At 35.2% G+C, this 9,998-nt stretch overlaps 2 pseudogenes; one reads left to right on the top strand and one right to left on the bottom strand.

Annotated features, from left to right (window-relative positions):
- Positions 1-2,353: 2,353 nt before the first annotated feature.
- LOC128780414 (syntaxin-7 pseudogene) lies at positions 2,354-3,191 on the top strand (annotated as a pseudogene).
- Positions 3,192-5,858: 2,667 nt separating this feature from the next.
- LOC112321948 (NKG2-A/NKG2-B type II integral membrane protein-like) lies at positions 5,859-9,633 on the bottom strand (annotated as a pseudogene).
- Between the last annotated feature and the right edge of the window lie 365 nt (positions 9,634-9,998).

Raw genomic sequence — 9,998 nt, 5'->3', positions numbered from 1 at the left:
AATGTCAGTGCAATTGGGTTGTTTGTAACACAACTTCCACAAGTAGATACAGGTACAAAGACATATTATATGAAATGAATTATGAATACCCACATATTTTCTCTGTATGGATATAAGTAATGAATATGGAGAATCTAAAGACTATGTCTACATTCAAAGAGATAATTGTGTAGGAACTATTAATTTATTTTGCAAATAATAAGTGGGTATAGGATCTCTGTCATTTTTAATTATAGTGAATTATCTCAGAATGATTGTCAAATTATGACAGTTTATCCCACATTCTGTCAGTAATTAACTGTTTGTTTCACATGGATATATTATCCTTTACATTTTTCTTCATTATTTAACACTTTATTTTTCCCATCAAAGTATGCTTCTAAGCACAGTTATTAGGAGTGTCAAAAGGAGGAGACAGAGTATTTAGTAAAACAAGATACCCTCAAAAATATCCAAAATCCAAGAGAGGAAAAAAACAGACACATGAACAAATATCGAAGGACAGTGGTTATTTCTCAATGAAACCACCAGTCTCTACCCAAACTGACTAATCTTTGGTAATGATGCACCAAAATAGATTCAGAAGATATTTCTGTTGTTTCTGTTCTCCGAGCAAGTGGACTATAGTCACGTGGCTTTTCCATAGAAACCTTGAGGTTGTTGCATAGTAACCTTGAGTGCCAATTGACAGTTTAGTATTCTCTGCTCCAAATCTATACATATTGAACTTTCTGGGATAATGGCACCAGATCCTACAACCTTTTCTCCAGTCAGCTGGCTTGACGTGTTGTCCGGAAAGGGCACTGGGAGAAAGGACTTCTCTTCCTGGCTTCAGGATGTTTCCTCTCCTTTGGCCACAGTGCTGTGGTTGACATCTGCATGCGTGCAGGAAGTTCTTGTGTATTCACCCTCCACCACTTTTTGTGACTAGTCACAGTCATATTTCCCTCTTCTCCAGCCTCCGCCTACTGACATTTTGGCAGGGAGGTCGTCCTACTTGCCAGTCCCAGTGTGAGATCTGTTCTCACCCACATCAGCCTGCAGACTGGGGACTGCTCTCTCCTAGAGCAGCCCAGTGAACGTGTCTGCCGTAAAGTGTTCTGTAGTGACACTGTCTGCCAGAAAGTCTGAAACCCATTGCTGCAGAGGTAGCCCTGGATCCCATAGATTTCTTCCTTGTAGTAGTTTTCATTAATTAACCCTAAGATACATTTTGTAATTTTCTTCTACCCCTCCCTGCAGGCTATCCCTGAAAAATAGTTAATAAATCTTTAAATCGAACTTCCCCTGTTCTCTCTCCACTGAGTCCACTGACTTATACAGTGTGCCACCATGAGATGTTCAGTCTTCATTTTCAACATTCAATGCCAAGACAAATCAGTTATTTTGAAAATGTGTGTGAAATTATTCATGTTATTATATACAAATTCTTGATATTATAATTAATGATTTATACAGGATTTATTTTAATGAATAACAGATTTCAAATGTATAATATATACTTGGATATATATGTAAAAATTTAACATGAATATAGGTTTGAAATAATTCTCCAATACCAAGGATGAAGCATCACATAAAGTATAGACTTTAAGTGACTACGATGTGTCAGTACAGACTCATGCTCAGTAACAAATGTCCCATCTGTTGAGTGATGCTGATAATGGGGATGTTCTGCATCCAGGCAGACAGGGGGAACATGGGAAAAGTCAGTACCTTCCTCTTAATTTTTTCATGAAACTAAAACTGGTTCCAACATAATTTCTTTAAAAAGTAGTACAAAATAATTGCAGCATTCTAGAAAATACTAGAAATGTGTTCTTTAGAGATGGTGAGAGTAACATTATACCAAATTTAGGTGAGCCCCAGTGCCTGGTGCTTACAAACATAGTGATGTTTTTGTAAACATGATTCAAAGTAGAGCCTTTGTGCTCCAAAATTCCCAAATGCACAATTCTTGTCCAACTGTGAAGTTTTTGAAAATCTGAAATACAGAGATAATAATTCATTAATCTGGTAATATAGAAGTTAATATTTTAATAATAAACAAGGTATTTAGAGTAATAGTTACATACTAATACTGAATATTTCTTAAAATTTTTCCACAGAAACAGTTTATTCATATAATTGTTCACACATTGCTTTTTATTGCTAAGATTAATACCTGATTGAGAAAGCATGAATGAATAATATACGCATTCTGAAAAAACTTACATTTTGGAAAAGAAAGCTGAGCCATTGTTCCACAAGCCAGAATTATTATTGTTTCTATGGGAGATTCTAATCCATACATATGCATTGAAAAAATGCATAAAATTCTATGAGAAAACAAATTTTATGAGAAATTAAGTAAATGGTAGTACACTAATTTGAATTTGTAAAAACAAAGTTGGCTGCATAGGAGGAGCAGAAGGAACCTAAGGACTCTGGTGTGATGGCTAAGTAAACGGCACAGCCCACCAGCATCTGACAAAATGAGTGAATAAGCAAATCAACCACGTTCTGTACTCCAGGAATAGTAGGTGACCCCACCCAGCTGACCCAGCATACCCAACATTAGATCACACAATGCTCTGTGGAAATACAGAGGGCTTTGAATGAACTTGGGACACCTCAAGTTTCTCCAGAATTTAGGCAGAAGCAACAGTATCCTAACCAACTGGACAAAGAAACAGAATTACATTAAACGGTTTGAACCCATGTCTACCACCCCCAGTGAACTGCATCAAAGGAAAACACAGTAGGGCTGCTTAGTGACTGAGTTCACATCACTGACCAACTTTCCAAAGGTCCGAAGGCCAGCTGCTGAGAAAGAGAAAGAGTTGGTTGCTCGAGGGGGGAGCCAGTTCCAGAGCATCTGGTGGTTTCCCTGAGGAGAGCTCAAAAGAAAGGAATCTTGTGTCCTGGGAAAGCCACACTCACCCTCAAGTGCATGTGCGGGATGAAGGAATTACAAAGGGTGACCTCAGCCTTGTCATGAGGGAACAACTTCTATGAAGGAACTTTAACCTGATGTTGTGGCCATTAATGGGCTATTTCAAGATTTGAGAATTATAATGCATAAACAATGAAGTATGATATATGGCATAGGAGCCAGAGTTGAAAATGCAGGGGTGCATGTTTAACAAGTCGACCAGCAATTGTCTGGGACAGCAGAACATCAGAAAAAGGATCTTGCATGTTGCTGTTGATTCACAGCCATTGAAAAAATGCAGAAATCTACAACTGGGTTAGTGTTGGAGAATGGAACAAATCTCTTAACTCTTATATTTCATTTTATTTATCTTTTAAAGAGTTTGCCAGTTTATTTTTAGAGCGAGGTGAAGGGAAGGAGAAAGAGGAATAACATCCATCTGTTGTCACTCCACCACGGACTGAAGTTGCGTCAACCCAAGCCTGTGACCTGACTGGGCATCGAGCCAGTGACCTTTCATTTTGCAGAATGACACCCAGCTGAGGGAGCCACAACAGTCAGGGGCACCTTTATATTTTAAATGAGTATATTATTATATTGTGTTTCTGTTTTTTATTTCTATGTTGAGATTTGGGTGCAGTTTTTGATTCTATTAGACAATGAGAATGATTTTGGAGACAAGTAAATTTGCCTTAGAAAAAATGCCACATTGATATTTTCAGAGAACTCATTTTGAAGAGCATCTTTAAAAAAATTGTTTTTTGGTTACTGTTTACATTCAACATCATTTTGGTTTACAGTATACAATATATTGATTGGATATTCGTATTGTGTACCTTGCTAGATGATCACCCCCATGGTTTTGGTGCCCAATTGTTATGATGTATGGTTATTAGAATATTGTTGACTATAGTCTCTATGTTGAGCTTTGCATTGTTGTGACTATTTCTGAAGTTGGTAATTTAAAGAACATCAAGTTTCCAAATGTCTAAGATTATAGCTGTTCTTCATTTTCATACAAAGATGGCCATTGTTTAATATTGTTCATTAAAAACAGAATTAGATGTTTTCCAATTAACTCACTTGCTTTTTTAAATCAATGTTGTTATTTTGTTTTGTTTTTTACTTTATTTTTATTGATGTGATAAGAGGGAGAAACATCATTTTGTTGTTCCACTTATTTATGCATTTATTGGTTGCTTCTTGTATGTGTCCTGGCAGGAAATCAAACCCACAACCTTAGCATATTGGGACAATGCTCTAACCAGCCAACTTACCTGTCCAGCACAGATATCAATGTTGTTTTAATGTACTAGGACTGCTCCCATGGCCGGCCCCATCCCTATCTCAGCTCAGTGAGTAAGAATTGTAATTTATAAAATTTGGGGAACTCTGCAAATATCAGTGGTGTTGTTGCCACAGGACAGACCTGATTAGCAGTGGAAGGGGTTGCTCTATTGCCCACTGCTTTGCAGTTCCAAGTGTTGAATTACTAGGTTTCAAAGGAGGCAAACCACCTTTTTTCTAGCCTGAGGCTGAGCTCTCCATTGTGTCGAGCACCGTGCCCACCATAAATATAACAGAAACATACTAAAAAATAATAGCATGGTAGAAGACCCGACAGTAGCTCTCTCCATGTGCTTGATTGATGGAAAAAAAGGTGTACTTGCAGAAGAAACAAAGATGATGCGGCGCAAAGAAGCAGTCAAAGGGGACTGGAGAACTGCTTTCACAGTTCTGAGCACTGCCCTGCACTCACACACACCCTGAAGGGCAACCACAGAAAGAGGAAGCCATACTGACTTGGATTTTTTAATATACTTTTAAAATCATTGGTATCAACTAAGCTATATGTACACAAGGGGAATCCCTAGTAATCCAGGCTAAAAATAAAAATAAATAAGAATTTTAAACACTGAGTGAGCACACTTCCAAAGAGAAGATTTTATAATAAGAGTTTACTCAAAATACAACAATATAAATCTAAAAAAGAAGAAGGAGAATCCATATTTCCTATGCTATATCATCAACAATATGTACTTACAAAAATCAGAAAACATGCAAAGAAACTGAAAAATGTCTTCCATATTCATGGGGAAAATCAGTTGGTAGAATCTAACTTTTACATGGATAATATATTGGATTTATTAGAAACATATTTTATTAGTAATTATTATAAATATATATTTGTGTAAATTGTTAAAAACCTGCACTCAAATAACTATACGGAAATATGATGGCAGAGAAAGAACAATGAAGAAATAAAAATGTATGAATGAATCAAATAAAAATTCTGAGATAAAAGATATATTACCCACATTAAAAAGTTTAGTACATTGCATAAATTTTGAGATGCAGAAGAAAGAATTGATGAAATTAAAGATGGATTAATAGAAATTGTTAATTTCTGAAGCTACAGAGGGAAAGAGAGAAGAATTAATAGAGCCTTAGATATCTTTAGAACTTTATCAAGAAAAACAATATAGGTATAAAATTGCCTGAAATTACAGAGACAGAAGAAGACAGAAAAATAATTTTTGAGACACAATAAATGAACTTAAATTTCATGTTAAAATATATAAACATATATAAAGTTGTTTATAAAGAAAATATCATCTCCCATAGTATGCTTCATCAATTAGATAATGATGTAGAAAAATATAAACTTTACTTCTGCCACACAGCATCACAAAAATATAAATTCTCAAACTATTATAGACCTAAATGTAAAAGTTAATGAATAAAGAAAACAAATAAACCTTAAAAAGTAATGTAGCACATATCTTCATGAACTTTGGTTAACTTCTGATATATGTGCAAAATAATCACTAACACCCAAAATGAGATATTGGACTATGGTGACATTAATAAATCCTGGTCATTACAAGACTCCAATATGAGAAGAAAAATGTAAAGAACAAAAAGCTATTTGCATCTTAACATTTCAAAAAAGAGTCATATCCAAATTATAACGACTGCTAGGAAGGAAAATAACAGGCAACATACAGGAGAAATGGTCAAGGAACATGCACAGGCACTTCTCATTTCCACGATCGAGAGTTTCACAATGAATGGTGCTCTGAAAAATGGGTTCGCTCTACCAGTAATCAGAAAAATGGCTGTTAATGTTATAATAATGCTCTCATATAATGACCAGAAATGATGGCATTAAGATGCCTAGCTGTACTCAGTTTTGGATCATGAAACTATTGGATCAAATGTGTATTTACACAATAAGCTGGAAAATGCTGGGATAATCTAATAACTTTGGCATATACATATATTTATGACCCTGCAATTTCATTTTGATGCAGACAGGACAATAAATCATAATAAAACACATATACAATGATAATAATATAACTATATTCATAACCTATTGTTTTATTATTAACATAATGTTTACAAAATATAAATGTATATTATGTGTAACACTTATATATAATAAATTATTTAATACAATATATTTGGAAGGACAAATAGAAGAAAAATATTTTTTATAAAATAATTATTCATAATATCCACATATTAAAAAATAACTATATTCTGTCCATGTGTCATTACATGGACAAAACCAAGGGGAAGGGTGGAAGCAGGGGAAGGAGGTGGGTTTGGCTAGGGTGGAGTAAAGGGGTGGGGAGAAAATGCAGACAACTATAATTGAACAATAAAATAATTTAAAAATTGAAAAAGAAACAACTATATTCTGAGTAGAATAGATGAAAAAGGTCATGTATATATATTAGAGCAGTGCAAATTAACCAACTACAGGTATATGCAATAACATGGATGTATTGTGAAAATATCATGTAGGAATTAAAAGACGCATATAACATGTATAATGAATGATTTCCATTATATAAAGTTCAAAATTAAGCAAAGATAATTTGTGATATAAAATAACAGAATAGTGGTTGAGTGAGGAGGGGGAAGAAGTTCTGAGAGAGAGCACAGGAGCGGGCTGGCAACATCTATTTCATGGTCTCATTTGTGATCACCTGGGTCATTTCAGTTTGTAGTAAGTGCAACCATGATGTCTTTAGTTTCCATGATGCATGATAAAATTCAGTAGCAAAGTTTACTTTAGAAAAAAAGTTGTCATAGAGACATGGTTGTCTATGAAAGGCAAGAACTAGAAATTTTCAAATGTGCATTAATGGCAGAAAATATAAATAATAATAAATATAAATAATAATAAATATAAATAATACAAATAAAATAGTATAGATTCAAATAATAAAATATTAACAGCCTTTAAAATAAATAAATTACAAACGTATAGAAACAAATGAATGAATTCTACAGACACAAACTAAAATGTACTTTAAATAAAATATTGAAAACATTGGAGATCTTACCATTTCTTCTTTATCATCTATGTAGAGCAGGTTAGAGTTCCGAGAAGCACAGGCCATCAAACTCTCAGTCCACGTTTTTCGTTCAGTGCTGATGTAATAGCAGTTGTTGGAATACACTAACCACTCAGGTGGACAGAGACCACAATGGTATTCTGAAGCAAGATTATGAATTTTTAAACTGAAGACAATTTGAATTTAAAAAAACAAAAATTAACTTACATATATGTGCATTACTACATGCACACTCGCAGGCTCAAGACATAAAACAACAAAACACTCACATGCACACTGAAGGAGAAAGGGCATCCTCACCCCCTAATTTGTGTGTCCATAAAATCCCACACACACAAACAAAAACATCCACTTTCTCTGCCTAGGAAGTCAATGATCGAAACCACTTTTTAAAAAATTTTGGAACAACAATGTTATTTGTCTCATCATATTAGAGCAGTAGGACATTTGAGCCTATTGGCAACAATGGGGATGGTGATTTTATTTTATTCATTTATTTTTTATCCTAACCCAAGTATACACTTATTGATTTAAGGAGAGAGGAAGGGAGAGAAACAGAGAGAGAGAGAAACATGATGTGAGAAACATCAAGTGGTACGTGCTCTGAAAGGGGAGCGAACCCGAAACCTAGGTAAGAGCCGTCACTAGGGATTGAATCTGCAGCACGCTGGTGGGCAGGACTGCACTCCAATGCACTGGGCCACCAAGCCAGGGCTGGGCGTGATGATTTCAATATATAGTTCTTCATATTGTTGCATAAGAAGAAACACTCTTCTATAATTGTTATTTATGGGCATTTATTGTCATATTTTATACTTTATGTTCTCCCCCTAAAAATAGATTATATTCTTACCTTCCCTAAAATAGAGAAAAATATAAACTGTACTAAGGAGAGAACTTTGAAAATCACAGTGTACCTTTCTTCAGTGTCATTACTGTGGACGGATTGCTCAGCTCCAGTTTCATAGTACCTAGAAAAATTTGTAGTGATTCTTATAATAAAATTAATATTCATAAAATAAATCATCATAAATTTAGTTTATCTTTAATTATATTGTTTTTATTTATTCTTAGAGAACAGGGAATGGAGGGAGAAAGAGAGGGAGAGATACATCAATGTGTGAGAGAAACATTGGCTGGTTGCCTCCTCTACGTGCTTCTGCTGGGGAATGGTCTGCAACCCTGGTATGTGCCCTGACTGGGAATAGAACTGGTGACCTTTTCCTTTGCGAAATGATGCCTGACCAACTGAGCTACACTGGTCAAGGTATAATTTTAGTTTGAAATTTGGTGTATTATTTAGGAGCCGAAAAATCTGAAATAAAATTGATTTAACCAAGAAAAATTAATAAAATAATGAAGATTTGGGGAAAAAATATTTCAAAAGACTATAGGATCACACTTCCTCATTTCTTACAATATTGGTCTAAACAATCTCAATTATTAATTTGTGTTTCTCAATAATGTCTTTTAATTTCCTAGAGCATGCTTTTGAGTTGTGACATCAGAATATATAAATATATATAAAATGCTCTCTGCAATCATTCTGTTATGCATTTGACAAATTCAGAATAACATTCACACTTATCCAAATGCTTACTTTAAAATGAGAGCTCTATTGCATAATATATTAAAATGTTTAGAGGCAGTGAGTTTCATTAAGGTGAGAAATTCTCTTAAAATATTTCAAAAACTTACAGGTAATCACTCTTACGATAGCGCACAGCAAGATGAGGCAGATGAATCCCAGGATGGCAGCAATGAGCTTCTCTGGAGGTGATGGTGCATCCGCAGCGAGAGAAGAGACAAATGGAGCTGTTGTTTAGACAAATTTCATACAGGAGAACCCACATGCACAGGGATTCGTATAAATAAACTCGAAGTTCCCTAAAACCATGTCTACCACTGCAGTCTTCCCCTCAGAATATGCCATTGCATTGTCAGGAAACATCTGCTCCCTGCGTTGCTGGTCAAAGACTACACCTTACAACATGCCTGAATAAAGTAGTCCTCAGATTTCATGTTAGAATCTTGTATTGCAGCACTAAGCTCCGATCCTCACAAATGAGAAGTATGGGAGTTAATTCCCTACCCTTTCCCCCACCCTTCTGCATGCCACTGTACATCCTCGAACAGTTATACTGTGTGACTGTTCAATGTGCCACCTTTGCGATGGCTCTCGTCATTCCCTTGAAGATCTTGAGAAGCATTTTGAAACTCTATTTTCACAGACGATATTTGCTATTCGGTTTGTAAAGTGGAGCTTTTCATGCCCTTACCTTTCCTTTGCTGTCTCCTGGAGTCGTTAGCCACATTCAGTTCTGAGTCGTTTTCTGGCTGGAGATCCATCTCTGCAGCTGAGTAACGTCAGGGACGGTGCCTCTGATGACAGTACCTCAGGGTTAATACGTGATGTGAACAACGACAAGATCCCTGGGAGAGGCAGTGTGGGTGGAGTGTGAGATAAGAAATAGTGCTCACTTCGCATTTGACCAACATGAAGTCTTGTTCTAATTGCTTAGAGATTTAAATGTTTCATGGTAGAATAATGGTTTTGAAAATTTTATTCTATGTTTGACATATATTATTGGTTGAATCAATGAAAAGCAGTATGTTAGTGAAGAGGTTCAGAATAATACCCCTATTAAAGTCAGATTCCACAGATACATTTTAACAGAATAGCTGTGAAAACTAAAATACTGTATGGGAAAAAA

The sequence above is a fragment of the Desmodus rotundus genome, chromosome 3 (genome assembly GCF_022682495.2).
Source record: "Desmodus rotundus isolate HL8 chromosome 3, HLdesRot8A.1, whole genome shotgun sequence".
Taxonomy (NCBI): Eukaryota; Metazoa; Chordata; class Mammalia; order Chiroptera; family Phyllostomidae; genus Desmodus; species Desmodus rotundus.
The sequence above is the reverse complement of the archived record's forward strand: the minus strand, read 5'-3'. Positions and strand labels throughout refer to the sequence as shown.